A 10,383-nucleotide genomic window follows, 5' to 3' on the forward strand; every position below is an offset into this window, starting at 1 on the left:
GACTAGCTTCCTCCAGGTTGCGTCTCCTCATAGGCGAGTCAGAATCTTCTGACAGAAACTCTACCATCATACCATTATCATGCTTAGGATTGACTCCGTGAGGACCATCCAGCAAGGGTCGAATAGGAATGACGGCAGCAGGCTGGCTAGCTGCCGTGACACATTGAGTGTTGGACCCGTCCTTAAACACTCCTTTTCTAGCTTGGAGTTCTGATTTACCCTTGGTTTTTCCGCAGTCCGTTTGAAGTTCAGCCATGACACTGTACCTCCCCACAGACGGCGCCAAATGTTGTGGGATCTTTTACGGTGATGACGTGTCATGCGTTCCTCGGAGGTATCAAGTATGAGCTGGCACGAACTTCTGGCAACCTGCAAAACAAGAATATTCCCGCAGGAATATTCCCTCCGATGCTTAAGTAAGTATAAGCTAGAGAGAGAAGTAATTTGTAGAGAGAAGGCAGAGCAAAGATAGTTTTTGGTTGGTGGGAATGAATTGATTGCCCTTTTACCTTGGGATCTGAGCTATTTATAGTGCTAGGGTTCCTTGGGGACTGCACCCTCAACCCTAGCTATGGGACACGTGCCCCTTGGGGATTTAGGACACGTGGCCTTCGACCTGCAATGATGGACCTTCCATATTTGGACCAGCCTTTTAAAGAGAATGGGCTTTGCCAAATGGGACTCTGTCTTTATTCTGGTGGAGTAGCAGGACTTTGGGCCTTCTTTCCAGGCCTGGGCCCATCTGATCAGTATGAGTTGTAGGCTGCCTCTTTGGGCTTTGTGGGAGATTTATTCAAGCCCACATCATTTGCCCCTCATGAGGAGTGAAAACAGACGTTAGTTTTCACTGCTCTTGGAGTGTCCAACAAGGTGATGACGCGTGGCAGGGGTAATCATTTCTTACCCCTCTATAAATAAGTGGCCAATTTGAGTGATTTTCCCCCTCATTTCCAGTGATCATTTGAGAGCAATAGGAGAAGGGGATTTCCGGCGTCTTATATCCACCGACATCCACCGTAGCACCGCCACGATCTTCAAAGTCGTGTTCTTGCAGTTCTTCATCCAAGTTCTTTCACAAACTCTCTTTTGATTTATCAGGTAAAGGTTTACTTTGGAAAAATGTGTTTGTTGATTTTGATTCTTCCAAATTTTCTTCTTAGTCTTGCATGGGTCTCGTCAAACTGAAGGCGTCATCTTGTCCCTTTGACGTCTTCTGTTTTCAAGTTTGTCCCTGTTTTGAGGCAAGTCTTGGCTTGTTGCAGGATTTAATGGCGCGAATAGAAGACGAGGAGCAGTTCGAAGGAGAATCCTCTTCTCCTATAGAGGACGTCCCAGAAAGCACCGATGCCGCGCCGGCTAGTACGTCAGGTGGGGAGGAAGGTCACCTTCATCCCAGCGCCATCTTCCCACTTCAGACGTGGCTGAACTTTCTCATCCTAGAGGGGAAGGCCTATGGGGCGTCTCTGAATCTAGGTTCGGAGTATAAATTCCGCATGCCGGCTGGCATGGACTGCACCAGCTTTGGACTGGTGAAAGGAGAGCTCGCCGTTTACGGCTCGTTTTTGAAGCTGGGTATGAGATTCCCCCCTCACCCCTTTGTGGTGGAGTTGCTGGACGGCTTTAATATTGGCTTGTGCCAAATGTCCCCGAACTCCTGGGCGGGCGTGTTTGGCTATATTGCTCGCTGCGAGCTTGCAGGCATCACCCCTTCTCTTCCGGCGTTCCTAAGAATCACCTCTATGTCCCAAGTTTCGAGAGACGCCGCGGGCTGGCTGATTCTTACATACAAAGGGGCCTATCGGACGGTGATAGGGAAGGCGTCTAAGTGGCATCACTGGAGGAAGAAGTGGGTGGTTATCAAAACCACCAATCTGGAGATGTGTGAGAGGATGAGACGCTGGAACATCAAGCCCAACTTTGTTGGGAAAGGTGCTTCTTTACCTCCCGTCTCCGCCGAGCTCTGGGAGCGGATCTCGTCGCTGTTCTTGGTCAAGCCGCTCGTCATCAAGGACAAGACGGCCTACATACCCGAGGGGTGGTTGCCTCATCTGAATCAACTGAGCAATCCCATGTTCCTCTCGGCTGTAGGCCTGTGTCCGTATATGCCGAGAGGTAATGTATCTATACTTCCAATTCTTCTGTTTAATCAAAACCGCACTAATGTCTTTATTTCGTTTTTTCAGACGAGGCCATGGGTAAGCTGGACGATGCCTCCAAAGGCCAAGTGGATAGGCCGTCTTGGTTTGCGAAGGTACTCGACGCCAGTACCTTCAGAGCTTGGAAGCGTCAGCAGGCAGCCGAGCAAGCCATTTCTGAGCAAATGGCTCCCCCTCCTGCTGAGGAGAAGGTATTGATTAAATCTTCAGACGTGATTTCCTTTGTTGTTTACAACTTGTTTTTATTCATCATATATTTTTTTTTATTTTTTTTTTGAAGACGAGGAAGGCGACCACGGACGCGGCTCCTACTTCCAAACGCAGGGCTGGCGACACAGGAAAACCCGTCTTCAAGTCAGTGACGTCGAAGGCTTCTAAGGGGTTTGCCGTCCCCAAGGCTGCATCTGCTTCTCCTAGCTTGGAGAAAACTGGAGGGACAGCTGATCCTCTTGCGGGGATTCCTGAAGTCGTCCGCCGCAACATCCCTCTGAGGGCGGCGGAGAGAGCTAGGAATTCTGGGGGTAAGTTTTACTCCAACATCGTAACCACCTGCCGTTCCTCGTCTAGCAGTTCTATAGTTTCCCCTAGGGATTCTAAGGCCGTTGTTTTTCCCATAGAAATTCCCGATCCTCAGAAAGACATAGATGCTGAATTGGATCAGATCCCTTCTTCAGGCGGGTTCAATTCTCATGACCGTAGGAAGATAATGACGCTGATGCGCAGTGCCATTCCTCCCCAATATGCTGAAACTCTTCCTGAGGCGGCCGAGAATATGCTTGCCGCCATGCAGTCCTCGGCGCTGGACGTAAGTTTCGTTATACCTTTATTTTTACACACTCGTTTCTTTTTGTTTGACTTACTATTTTTGCGCAGATGTTCATTCTGCTGGACTCGCTGAAAAAGTGGCGCACTGCTTTGGTGCATGAAGAAGCTCGTCACCGTCTTCTGGCCAGTGGTGACCAGCATTTTGCTGCACTGGAGAAGCTTCGCTTCGACAGGCGGGAACAGATTGACGCTGTGACTACCGCCCTGGCCTCTCAGAATGCTGAGAACACAGCTCGTCTCCTGCATATTGATCAGAACTTTTCTGAAATGGAGGATCTTTCCAAGAAGACCAAAGAGAAAGAGGTTGAGTTTTCTCGTCTGGAAACTCAGTTTAAAGAGTTGGAGGTTCAACTGGAGGCGGCTAGCAAGGAAGTTGCTTCGTCACAGAGCGTCCTCGACCAGTCGGCCATGCTGGGTGAGAAATCGATCCGAAGGGGTATGGAGCTTGCATGGAATGCTGAATTTGCAAGCGAACGTCCCTTCAGCTGGTTTGAGAAGTTTCACCTATCAGATTGAGGTGGAGAAGGCTCAAAAGGAAGGACGCACCCCTCCTGAGTTCGTGCCCAGCGAGGATGAGGAATGAGTTCCTACGCGTCTTTGTTTTTATTAATGTGTTTTTGTTTTGTTTTTTTTGCACATGTTCTTTTGACACCATGCTTGGTGGCTTTTGTGCATAATTCTTGTAATTATGACTAACTTTTTGGTAATGACATGATGCCCTTGTGAACGTCTTATTTCTTTTTAGCTTTCATCACACATTTTTTTTATTACGTCCGACGCCCCCAATTTGAGACGTCAGATGTCTGCCTTGGTCTTTTTGCCAAGGTCTTTTGCTACTTTATATAGTTGTGTTAGGAATGTGTAACCCCTGTGTTCTAGGTGATCAGCCTAGTGAGGGTGCTAGTCTGGGCCACTTCTTAGGCCTTTAAACGACTAGTCTTTTGGGAGAGCATTAGTTTGCATTTCTCCGAGAGATTTGATGACATTCTTTTCACAAGGATTTCCCAGCAAGACCGGCTTGCAGTGAATTTTTCATTTAATGTTCAAAACATGCTACACGGTGCGTCTAGGCTCTAGACGTCTTTACAATGCATATAATCTAGACAAGTGTCAATCTAGAAAAAGTACTTCTTGAGGTTATCCGCATTCCAAGTACGTAAAATCGGACGTCCCTGCATGTCTTGGATCCGGTATGTTCCGTCTCGAACCTCCTCGTAAATCTCATACGGACCTTCCCAAGTAGGGGTGAGTTTCCCTTGTTCATTGGCGCGTCCGACGACTTCCATTTTCCTAAGCACAAAATCTCCAACTTTAAGTATTCTTCTAGAAACCCTTTTGGTGTATTCCCTTGTCATTCGAAGTTTGTATAGCTGCTGTCGTAGAGCCGCATTCCCTCTAGTTTCTGGTAAGAAATCCAAAGCCGCCTTCATTATTTCCCAATTGGCATCTTCATTAAACAACATGACGCGCAGGGTAGGTTCGCACATTTCAATGGGTAGGACGGCTTCAGCCCCATAGGCTAACAAGAATGGTGTTTCTCCTGTGGAATTTTTTGTCGTGGTCCGTATAGACCATAAAACATTGGGTAACTCGTCGGCTCATAAACCCTTTGCCTCATCAAGCTTCTTTTTCATCCCTGTTGAATGCCTCTACTTGTCCGTTAGCTTGGGGGCGTCCTACTGATGCAAAACATGTTGTGATACCATGGTCGGCCAACCAATCTTCTAATTTGGGCGTCTTGAATTGTGGCCCATTGTCGAAGACGATAGACTGAGGCACGCCAAATCTTGTGATTATGTTTTTCCAGATGAATGCTCTCACATCCTGTGCTTTAGTGTTCTTTAAAGCCTCAGCTTCTACCCATTTAGTGAAGTAATCGACGGCTACTATTACATAACGCAGTCCTCCTGGTGCCGTCGTATAGGGGCCTAATAAGTCCATCCCCCATTTGGCAAAAGGTATAGGGCTGGTGATTGGCGTCAGTTTCTGTGCTGGTCGTCGAATTAGGTGAGCATATCGTTGGCATTTATCACAACGCTTGACCATATTGAGGGCGTCTTCTTTGAGAGTGGGCCAATAGTATCCAGTTCTTAAAGTTTTTTCGGCCAGGGCCCTTCCTCCTGTGGGAGCTGCATAATCCCTGATGAAGATCTTCCAGTACCTCTTGCCCCTTCTCGGGGGTTACGCAGCGGAGAAGTGGCCGTGAGAAGGCTTTTTTGTATAGTGTTCCATTCCATATCTCAAACCATGTACATTTCTTTTGTAATCTTTCTGCCTGCTTGGGGTCATCAGGGAGTACTCCATTCATTTTGAAGTTGACAATGTCATCCATCCAGGTGGCTGTTCGGTCCAAGATGTCTATTCTCGAGGCGTCAATGCTTTTGGACTGTTTTACCTCCCAGAATACATGACGTGGCGTGTCGCAGGATGCTGAGCTTGCTAGTTTAGATAAAGCGTCTGCCTTGTTATTTTCAGACCATAAAGCGGTTGATCTGTGTATACTACCAATCGATGGGCTAGGAAATATGGACGAAGCTTCTTACTAGCCAAGAACAGAGCAAAACCAAATTTTTCGACTGTTGGATATTTGAGTTCAGCATTCTGCAACATGTGACTAACAAAGTACATAGGTAGTTGCGTTCCATCCCTCTCTGTAAGCAAGATGGCGCTTAGCGCGTATTCTGAGATGGCAAGGTACAGATACAAAACTTCCCCCAAGAGAGGGCTGACCAGCCGTGGCAAGGTGTGCAGATGTTCTTTTAGGCGGAGGAAGGCAGCCTCAGCTTGCGTCGTCCACTCAAACTGGGTGCCCTTTTTTATGGTACTGAAAAAGTAGTGACACTTGTCTCCAGCTCTAGATAAGAATCGTCCCAAGGCGGCGAGACACCTAGTGAGGCGTTGCACGTCTTTAACCGTCCTTGGCGACGTCATATCAATGACCGCTTGCACTTTGTCCGGATTTGCTTCAATGCCCCTTTCGTCAATCAGGAAGCCAAGGAACTTGCCAGAAGATACCCCAAATATGCACTTCTTGGGATTGAGTCTCATCTGGTATGTCCTGATGGTTTCAAAGGTTTCTCTCAAGTCGTCAAGGTGATCCTTCTTCTGCTTGCTTTTTACAATCATGTCGTCAATATAGGCTTCTATATTCCTCCCCAGCTGCTTTACGAAAACTGTGTTTACCAACCGTTGAAAGGTAGCAGGGGCATTTTTTAGACCGAACGGCATTACTTTGTAGCAGTACAATCCTTGTTCCGTGACGAAAGACGTCTTTTCCTGATCTTCGGGCCATAATGGAATTTGGTGGAATCCGGAGTAGGCGTCCATGAAGCTCATCATGGCATGTCCAGCGGTGGAGTCGACGAGTCGGTCTATCTTCGGCAGTGGGAGGATGTCTTTAGGGCATGCTTTATTGAGATCAGTGTAATCAACACACATTCTCCACGTCCCATTGGGCTTGGGTACCAGGACTACGTTGGCTACCCAGTCTGGGTACTGGCATGGGCGTATGAAGCCTGCATCCATTAGTTTCTTAACCTCGGCAGCGGTGGCCAAATTTCTTGCTTCTCCATGATTCCTCTTCTTTTGTCGTACTGGCTTCACAGTACTGTCCACATTCAACTTATGCACGGCCACCGCCGGGTCTATACCGGGCATCTCCTCTACCGTGAAGGCAAATATCTCCTTATATTCTTGGAGTAGTTGCACTAATGCTGCTGACATGGGGTCGTCAGGGTGGACCCCAATGGGGACTGTTCGAGACGGATCTTCTAAGTCCAGAATTATATCATAAAGTGCTCCCACTGGCTCAGGTCGTCTTTCTGCATTGTGCTCTGTCGGTATTTCCCGGGTTTTACGACGACTTGCTGGAGGTTTAGTTTGTTCCTTTCCCTTTGGAGAAGCTCCCCAGGCCGTTGGCTCCAATGTCGACAAGTAACAATCCCTGGCCAACTGTTGATTTCCATAGAGAGATCCAACGCGTTCGTTGCTTCCAACAAATTTTACCAACAGTAAATGAGGGACGATCACAGCTTTTAGGTCATTGAGTGTTGGACGACCAAGTATGATGTTGAATGTGGTGAGATTTGCCACTATTATAAACCTGATGACAATTTCTTTGATTACTGGGGGAATTCCAAAAGAAACCGGCAGCAAAATGGAGCCAATTGGACGAACGATGCTCCCCCCGAATCCTACCAAGGGCCCATAAACTTTTTCTATGTCTTCGGGATTGTGCCTTAATTTCCGCAGGCATTGCAGACTGATTATGTCAGACGAGCTTCCTGTATCCACCAATACTCTCTTTACCTTAAGATTAGCCACCTTAACCTCTATAACCAGAGGATCATCATCATATGGCGCGGCCGCCCTTCTATAGTCGTCTTCGGAAATTTCTACAGAGGGTAGGTTCTTTTGTGCGGGGCGAAGATGAGGTGGACCTTTTTGTCGTCCCTCCTTACATGGTTCTCCTGCCGCTATTCCTCCTGATATTACCGTAACTCTTTCGTTTGAATACTTAGAGGTGGGGCTCGCTTCTTTATGTGCGTCATCTAGATGGACGTACTGGCGAAGGTGCCCTTCAGCCACGCGATCAGTTAATATCTTCCTCAACATCTGACAACTTTGGGTGTCATGCCCTTCGTCGTTGTGAAAAGCACAGAAAGGTACGTACTTGCGGGCAGGAGGTGGACGATCGTCGAGGGGACGGTTCTATTCCCAGACTTGGTCCTTCCGCAAGGAGGATCTCGCCAAGAGCCGTATTGAACTTAAAGGGACCTCTACAGGACGTCCTCCTTCGCCGCCTTTTTTCTTCGGAGCCACGGCCATTCTTCCTTCGGGCGACGCTCTCATGTTGTCTTATAGGAGCCTCTAGAGAGTAACGGTCCGTATTTTTCTTCTGCAAGATTCCTCTCGTCCTTCTTCCTGGGCGAACCTCCTTGACATGCCGACTAGCTTCCTCCAGGTTGCGTCTCCTCATAGGCGAGTCAGAATCTTCTGACAGAAACTCTACCATCCTACCATTATCATGCTTAGGATTGACTCCGTGAGGACCATCCAGCAAGGGTCGAATAGGAATGACGGCAGCAAGCTGGCTAGCTTCCGTGTCACATTGAGTGTTGGACCCGTCCTTAAACACTCCTTTTCTGACTGGGAGTTCTGATTTACCCTTGGTTTTTCCGCAGTCCGTTTGAAGTTCAGCCATGACACTGTACCTCCCCACAGACGGCGCCAAATGTTGCGGGATCTTTTACGGTGATGACGTGTCACGCGTTCCTCGGAGGTATCAAGTATGAGCTGGCACGAACTTCTGGCAACCTGCAAAACAAGAATATTCCCGCAGGAATATTCCCTCCAATGCTTAAGTAAGTATAAGCTAGAGAGAGAAGTAATTTGTAGAGAGAAGGCAGAGCAAAGATAGTTTTTGGTTGGTGGGAATGAATTGATTGCCCTTTTACCTTGGGATCTGAGCTATTTATAGTGCTAGGGTTCCTTGGGGACTGCACCCTCAACCCTAGCTATGGGACACGTGCCCCTTGGGGATTTAGGACACGTGGCCTTCGACCTGCAATGATGGACCTTCCATATTTGGACCGACCTTTTAAAGAGAATGGGCTTTGCCAAATGGGACTCTGTCTTTATTCTGGTGGAGTAGCAGGACTTTGGGCCTTCTTTCCAGGCCTGGGCCCATCTGATCAGTATGAGTTGTAGGCTGCCTCTTTGGGCTTTGTGGGAGATTTATTCAAGCCCACATCAACTAAAACAAAATAAATTATAACTAAAAGAAGCATTCAAAATGAAATTAACTAAACCTTCAACATTCTTAACTAAACCATCAACATTCTTAACTAAAAGAACCATATTCTTAACTGAAACAAAAGACCTAAAACTAATTAAATAACAGCAATCAATTGCTCTCGCGACACCGCAAGTCTTAGCAGCCACCGCAAGTCTTAGCAGCCACCGCAAGGCTTCCCTTCTGCATCAATTGGTCCGATTACCACACCAACAACATGAACAACACCGAGCACTAGCAAGCCCGAGCACCGCAACTTCCAGCACCAGGGTGGCGACTGTAGCCTCCACGGCAACCACCAGAAGCAACCACCAGGGAAAATCCTCCTCCTGTCAGAAATTCAAAAATAGAACAAACCTAAATCAAAAGAGGAAATTAGAAAAAACCTAAACAATTCAATCGAAACGAAACATAAACCTAATCAAAACAAAAACAAAATCGCATACATAAAAATCAAAATCCAAAAATTCCAGCAACATGATAATTTCAGATAAATAAAATTAAAATCTACCGGTTGTAGAAAATCAAACCTGTTTCCTTCGCCATTTATCATCATAATCGACTTCTACTTCTTCTCTTTCCTTCGCCGTTCTACTCCTTCTCGAATCTTGATGAGCAGCAGCCACGAGATCAAAAATCAGTATGGCCGCGATGGATCTTGCGGTGGCCTAAAACCTAAAACCATTGAAGCCGCAACTTTGCGAGGAGGTGACCCGCGTAGTGCCACTAACACCCGCGGCTCAACCCGTGCAACGCCACCAACGCCAACGCGGAAGGAGACGACGGCAAGGACGCACACTTCTCCTTTATCTCTTTCCTTCGCCGCACAGCACCCTGCTTCCCTATCCCGCCGGCCACCGACTTCTTACGTTGCCGAAACACCTACGACAAGAGAGCGGCTCTCCTCCTTCCTTTGATTCCTTCATCGCTATTCTCCATCATTTCGCGCTACTCGCCGGCCACCGTAATATCTCCGATGGAAAGTGGAGGAGCTCCGTGTTAGGTTATGATACATATGATATTACATAAATCATGCGGAAACAACCATTAACCCAGGATTACATATTATTTACACATAATCATATAGCATAATTTAGATGCATACTCTTTGTTGCGTGCCCTCCCTAGCTGCGCCCGAACCGAGCAAGAACAAGTCTTTAGGACTCCAAGTGTCGTCCCTCCGTAGATAGTCCACAGCACGTCCGGATCCGCCTTAAGATTGACCAACTAGAATCGCCCTTAAGGTACTAGAATTTTCGGCACTTTTGAGCAAGATGTGTGGCTGAATTTTCTCTCAAAAACTCACTTTGAATACTTTTGAAACTCGTTATAAATTGTGAACCCAGGCCACATATTTATAGGGTTATGGAAAGGGAATTGGAATCCTATTCAGATACAAATTAATTAAACCTAGAATCCTACAAGAACTCTAATTTAATTAATTTATCAAATAGAATTAGGAATTTAATCATTAACCGAACTCTGCACGTTTTAGGAAACGTACACGAACACAAACACTTACACACGCACACACGGCAGCCACGATGGGCCGCCCATGCGTGCGCACGAGCAGCAGCCCACGCAGCGAGGCCTGCGCGAGCTGCAAGC

This window comes from Spinacia oleracea, chromosome 4, assembly GCF_020520425.1.
Source record: "Spinacia oleracea cultivar Varoflay chromosome 4, BTI_SOV_V1, whole genome shotgun sequence".
In the NCBI taxonomy this organism is placed as follows: Eukaryota; Viridiplantae; Streptophyta; class Magnoliopsida; order Caryophyllales; family Amaranthaceae; genus Spinacia; species Spinacia oleracea.